Source organism: Priapulus caudatus, unplaced genomic scaffold, assembly GCF_000485595.1.
Source record: "Priapulus caudatus unplaced genomic scaffold, Priapulus_caudatus-5.0.1 Scaffold892, whole genome shotgun sequence".
In the NCBI taxonomy this organism is placed as follows: Eukaryota; Metazoa; Priapulida; class Priapulimorpha; order Priapulimorphida; family Priapulidae; genus Priapulus; species Priapulus caudatus.
Window position 1 is genome coordinate 61087 of NW_014577953.1, and position 7085 is coordinate 68171.

General features: G+C 45.4%; 1 protein-coding gene across 1 annotated transcript in view; it reads right to left on the bottom strand.

The window, feature by feature from the left end:
• LOC106814256 (talin-2-like) overlaps window positions 1-7085 on the bottom strand; it is a gene marked incomplete in the record, with an annotated part of 112682 nt that overhangs the window by 49598 nt on the left and 55999 nt on the right.

The following is a 7085-nucleotide window of genomic DNA, read 5'->3' on the forward strand; positions in this document are numbered from 1 at the left end:
CCTATAGGTGGTGTCGGTGGTTGTTACATAGTAAGCGTACTATATAACATCCACCAACACGTATAGGTGGTGTCAGTGGTTGTTACATAGTAAGCGTACTATATAACATCCACCAACACCTATAGGTGGTGTCAGTGGTTGTTACATAGCTAGCGTACTATATAACATCCACCAACACGTATAGGTGGTGTCGGTGGTTGTGATATAGTAAGCGTACTATATAACATCCACCAACACCTATAGGTGGTGTCAGTGGTTGTTACATAGCTAGCGTACTATATAACATCCACCAATTAACACCTATAGGTGGTGTCAGTGGTTGTTACATAGTAAGCGTACTATATAACATCCACCAACACCTATAGGTGGTGTCGGTGGTTGTTACATAGTAAGCGTACTATATAACATCCACCAACACGTATAGGTGGTGTCAGTGGTTGTTACATAGTAAGCGTACTATATAACATCCACCAACACGTATAGGTGGTGTCAGTAATTGTTACATAGCTAGCGTACTATATAACATCCACCAACACGGATAAGTGGTGTCAGTGGTTGTGATATAGTAAGCGTACTATATGACATCCACCAACACCTATAGGTGGTGTCAGTGGTTGTTACATAGCTAGCGTACTATATAACATCCACCAACACGGATAGGTGGTGTCAGTGGTTGTGATATAGTACGCGTACTATATGACATCCACCAACACCTATAGGTGGTGTCAGTGGTTGTTACATAGCTAGCGTACTATATAACATCCACCAATTAACACCTATAGGTGGTGTCAGTGGTTGTTACATAGTAAGCGTACTATATAACATCCACCAACACCTATAGGTGGTGTCGGTGGTTGTGATATAGTAAGCGTACTATATAACATCCACCAACACCTATAGGTGATGTCGGTGGTTGTTACATAGCTAGCGTACTATAATTATCACAACCACCAACACCTATAGGTGGTGGTTGTGATATAGTGCCCTCTGTTATAATCACATGCCAGCGACAAAATCTTGCAATCGGTTACATGGTTAAAATATAGCACTGGTTCGATTCAATACTAAAATGTGATGGCAGTGATGACACATTTATACACGAGCATGCATGGAGACAGCATGTAACAAAAAAATTTCAAGAGTCATTCGCTTATTATCATTTCTATTTTTTCACGTTCAATCAACAACACATTCCAACATATTCAATAGGTTATTAAGCATAAACCAATCCAGGACTGCTATGTGCAGTCACCCGGCACACACAACATAACAGAAAGGTTAATATCTAACAATTCATTAATTCCTATTGACGACTATGACGTAATATGCCTATAACGTATGATTGTGCTTAATGAAATGGCTTTCTAACGTCAAGTACTACTATTACTACCAAAGAGTGTTACTGTGTTTGATTCGCTACATTTTGCTTTCAAAAGGATCTATAAGAAAGTCTAACACTACATTGTCCTGATAGTTTCGAGTGTCTATTTGAGCCGTGTAGAGCAGAAAACAATATGGCTACGCTAGAGTACAGATGAACAGAAACGAGAGTAATAACGTGAACTATCTAGAAGTGCTAAGACCGCAGTTGGGGGAATTGGTAATGACATCATCAGTGATATTCACCCTCTCCATTTACTGGGGGTTCTTCCTAGACAGGCAAAAATAATAGAATTGTCGTCAAGTTACTAGTTTGGTAGCATTAATATATCTTTACAATAGAACGATTAGAGAAGGTAGTTGATGCATCTTCTACCATATAATTTACTCCTGCCCACTCCTCCCTTCCTTCCTCTTTCTTACGACAATTCACTTCCTCCTTGTCCACACCTCTGCTTTTCCGACTCCTTCCTATATCCTCCTTCTGCCCAATTTTGCTCTCCCTACTGCTCCTGTTATATTATATTATATATTATGGCTTCTCTCCCATTCACTTTTCCTCCCCTTTCTCCCCATTCTGTTGCTCTTCCCACACCTCTGTCATTCTTTTAATCTCCTTCCTCCACGGGAACGTTGAGTTAATAGTGCTGCCCTTCAAAAGCATCTATCGGATTCCTGGATAATCGGTTATTAACAGAGGTTGTGTGGAGACACCGTGACGGCGCGTCCGCCCCGGTTGTGGCGTCTGCACCAGAAGTTCAGCAAACCTGCCTGTAATAGAGCGGACGTGGTTGTGGGGAAAATGCCCCTACTAGGTTAAATGCTTGAGGTTGGTTTACTGCGAACAGAAAATCGTGTTATGGTGGCCTAAGTAACCCTCGTTGCATATCTATAGTCGCCAGGTGGCATAGCTAGTCGCCAGGTGGCGTAGCTAGTCGCCAGGTGGCGTAGCTAGTCGCCAGGTGGCGTATCTAGTTGCCAGGTGGCGTCTTATATAGCTATCGATTCGGCGGCAATCGTTGTTCAGATGGCGGGTGGCTCGCAGACTGACTGAAGCTTGCGAAATATCCAGATTACAAATCTTGGGAGGATTTTGATATCGAGGTTTGTTCGGTCGGGTTACGTCGAACAGAAAATCAACTATGCGGCGCCATCGCCTACGTGCATCTGTTACTATGTAGGTCTCACACACACACGATTGAATGCAGGCTTACTGTCTGTGTTTTTCTCCCCTGTCAACCAGCGTTCCGTGACACGCCCACACACCCCAGTACGTCTACTGCTACCACCGCATTGGTACCTCGGTCACCGGTGGTATTGCTACCACCTCGGGTGTTAACATCCAATCAGCAACCAGGAACCCCGCTGTCAGAAACATCACAAATACTTCTTACACTAACCAAAGTCTAAAGCCACCAGGAACTTCCGCACACGTGTGAAAAGGCGATGGCGTTTTAGACTTACGGGTGTCGTAACTATTTACGATGCTTCTGGCAACATACCCACTCCCCTTGTTCTACGTGCTGCCAACATATATGCCAGGAGCCCGTTAATTGTCAGAAACAAAATGGGTCTTAACATTAGTCTTAACATTAACTTTTTCTCTTAGACCGTTGACAGAAACGCTGCGAAGTTACCCAAAGGAAAAATCGTATCAGATTTCCTCACAACAATAATGAAACAAAGTGCTGTCGACGGTCTACGAGAAAATGTTAGTGTTAAGACCAATGTTAAGACTAATTTTGTTTCTGACAACAGGCTCCACGAGCTGGCAGTAGCAGCAGTACGTAGTATCAGGGTAGCTGTACGAGGCAGCAGCAGCAGGACTGCTAGGGTGCTGGCTTCGCGCGTTAGGGTGACAGGGGTTGCAGGGCGCATCGCCACGGGAACGCTCGCTGATGCATGAGAGAGAATCCATCAGAGCCGCATGCAATGCCGCTAGCTGTTGCTGTGAGTGCAAAGTGAGTGGAGAAAGTAGAGAGAAATAAATATGGGAGGGAAGGAGGGAGTGGGAGATTAGGAGGGGGTAGGGCGAAATAAAGAAGAGACAGAGAGACAAAAAGAAAGAGAGATAGATATAGAGAGGGAGAAGAAGAGAGGGAGGGAGGGATGGAGGGTGAAAGAAAGAGAAAGAGAGAGGGGTAGAGTTATACAGATAGTTTTAGAGCGAGTTAGAGAGATGAGAGGCAGGAAGAGGTGAGATGGTAATGAAGGGAGGACAAGAACGTGGGGTTAGGGGTCAGGGTCAGAGGGCAAGTACCGGCTCCAGGGTCCAGCTCAAGATTGAAGTGTATCGCTTCTCGTTGTCCGATTCATCGTCACCGTCGGCAGCGGCGGCCGTGCTGCCCGCGTCTACCTCTGTCTCCTGACAAAGCAGTAACCCAGTGTGGTCAACGCTGGGGTCAGCTTGGACCACACACTCACCACGGCGGCCTCTGCCAGGTACACGCTGACCACTCTCAGATGATTTCTCGCTTGCAGTAACCCATCGATCAAGAGGTACTTTGGTAGGCAGGTCACATTTCATGTTTAAAGTTTCAAAGTTTCAAATTCAGTTACATTCGCTACAGACTGCAGCAGTCACGGTTACCATGATGGTAGAAACAGACCAGGCCAAAAAAGGTGTTTCGTGTATCGGTGTTGGTAATTTTTTCTTGCTCGGCGGTGTTACAGTAAACAAGAAATCAGCAAAGGTTGGCTTACAGTGAGCATTTCTCCTAAATGCGTAGCAGACGCAAGACTCTGTGCTGAGATTTTCACCTAAAGATTACTTTGAAATGCCACGAAATTTATTACAAAAAATAAATACCTTGAATGCTTGTGAACAATCCCTACAATAAAGTCCCCACAAAAGAAAAATAAACTCGACGTAATAGTTTCGAGAAATAAAATCGAAAATAAAACTTAGAGAGATTCTTCAAAGTACAACAGCAAGCTAGTCGTCATGACGACCACTCAGCACAACAATCATTCAGCGTTCACAAGCAAACGAGTTAATAGATGGTGCCACCATCAATAGAAACACGAAGAGATGACACTGCGCACGAAAGCGGCAGGCGGTTATAACATAGACAAGATAACGCCATTCGGATCTGCAGACAGGCAGGTGGATGAGTCACGCTCGTCAGGTTTCGACGACAGGTGGTGCTAATCGGAGCAGCGTACAGCGCATACAGGAACGTGCTACACTTACGGGGTTGCAGTAAAAGATGGCCCCTATACGACCCTACCCCCGCAACGCCCATTCCCACGCTGTTAACCACTGCTGCACGCACGCACGCACGCACGCGCGCGCATGCACGCACGCACGCACACACACACACACACACAAGCTGTGCCAACACAACAGTCACGTCCCGGCGAACGTGACACACAAATCGTCACATGCACACGAGACTTGCGGACCTCGATAGCCAAACCTGTGATGCCAACAAAACACACGGCAGCAGCACTCGTGACGGGCTTGCAAAACACAAGAACACCACCAGTAGAACACCTCCGTCAACAGAACAACGCTGACAAATAGTGGTTGGGGCACGACGAAACAAAGCTGGATCGTGATTGGTCGTCTAGTAGGGAGTATGTATATACATATATATATATGTATGTCCGGTAGCAGCTGAAGCATGCTTCGCCTGCCATTCAAACAAACCTGCGTCAACCCAAACTAGCAGCAAGCTCTCGGCACCACGCCGCGCACGAAAACACGCGCCAGCATGACAGCGCCATCTGGTGCACCGCAGCACAGTGGCACCACTTAGTGCTGCTCAGCATATTAGGAGAAACAAGTGCTGCAATGTAGTGCAGCACAACAGTGTTGCCACCCAACACTACATATGCAACACGGTGCTGCCACCTAGTGCAGCACAGCACAGTGGTGCCACCTAGTCCTGCATAGCATAGTAGCACCAGCTGCGGATCACAGCAGCGCCACCTAGCACAACACTGCGACGGAATTATGCACAGGGACGCAGGTACCGCCATCTTGCGCCAAGCCAGACAGGATGTGTAATATTTGACGTCGTCGGCAGCCATCTTTAGATTGCTCGTTTGTTCTTCGACGGGCAGATGTTCCTCGTCGCCGACAACAGCTATCTGCTAACAACGAGCTGCGCTTAACTATCGCCGGTCGCCTTGACACTAGCGCCATCTCTTGGCAGTCATCTTAATTAATCTTTTCCTTATCCCGCTTGCCAACTCAATTAGAACGGACAGGAATTCGCAGTGCTCTTTAGATATGTTGACGTTCACAGAAGAGGTGTTTAACCCACGAAATCGTTTCCCCCTCAGTCCACAGAACGCCTGATCTTGAACGTTGACGCTCGCCAATTTAGCATACAGTGGCATACTGCCACATTACAGTTTTCATAGAATGGCATTTTTTACTAAAGTCTTCACACTGTTGATGGTTGAAACACTCATATATGCATCATGAGATTGCATATTTGAATGAAAAAAGTTTTTGCAGACTCGAAAAAATATGTGCATTTTTTTTCACAAGTTTCACAGGGAAAATGTGTGAATCAGGCGATTTGCGTACACAATGCTAAGATCGTCCGTTTACTTGCAAGTATAACGCATGCTTCACAGACAGTAATGCTATGGCACCTATACCAGGTGGTATCAGGTAGAATTAATCGAGAATATAATAACAAACATATACAGGTCTCCAATCGATCTATTGTAGGTCTGCACTTGTCATTCATGGCCCGTTATGAGAAGCAAAAATAAGTCTTAACATCGGTCTTAACATGAACTTTTTCTAATAGACCACTGACAGCATTTTTCCCCTGAAGTTACGCGAAAATTGGGTAGGATTTTTCATTCTTGTAACTTGTTTTATGATGTAATTTCTTATACGATGTTTCTGTCAACGGTCTAGGAGAAGACGTCAACGTCAAGACTAACGTTAAAACTTATTTTGTTCCTGACAACAAGCGCTAGGTTAATTTTGCAAGCAGCGAGGAGAATTCGCGCTGCCCGAATCGTCTCATCGCCACACCTCCAGGAGACTAATGAGCAAACTAACGACGAAGGTCAGCGTAAGGTCACCCACCTTGGCCGCCTCCACCATGCGCGCGGTCGCGTCCGCCAGCAGCTTGGCCGCCGCCAGGAGGCGCTTCTGTAGGTCAGAGTCCTGCGAGTCCTCGGCCTCACCCTTGATGGCGTTGACGAGCTGCGAGGTCGCCTGAGAACGATACGCGAGACGCTATAGACACACGAGACACACACACGAGACACTATATAGAGATACACGAGGCACTAGAGACATTAGAGAGACACTAAAGACATTATAGAGATGCACGAGATACACGAGGCAAATCTTACATGAATGTATGCGACGATTTAATTTATTAAAATTATTTTTTAAAAAACAAGGAAAATCATTAATTAAAAAAACCCTTCGTGAATGTTTAACCCCACTAAAGTGCGGCGACTACTGAGAATCAGTATAAGAAATTTACTAATCGACTACATTTCACTCAAATTTCTGTAAAATGCTTTCTTACGAAACATGAACCTGCTCGGGTTTCAAGCTCGCACCGACCTTCCTGCATCAGAGCGCAGTGACCTCGCACTAACCTAGCTGCGTCGGAGCGCAGTGATTGGTCAAGCCACACTGGCGGCCATTAATTAGCGTCTAACGTTAACTGATTTGAATTTGATAAATTATGATAATATATATTACGAATGATTATATAATT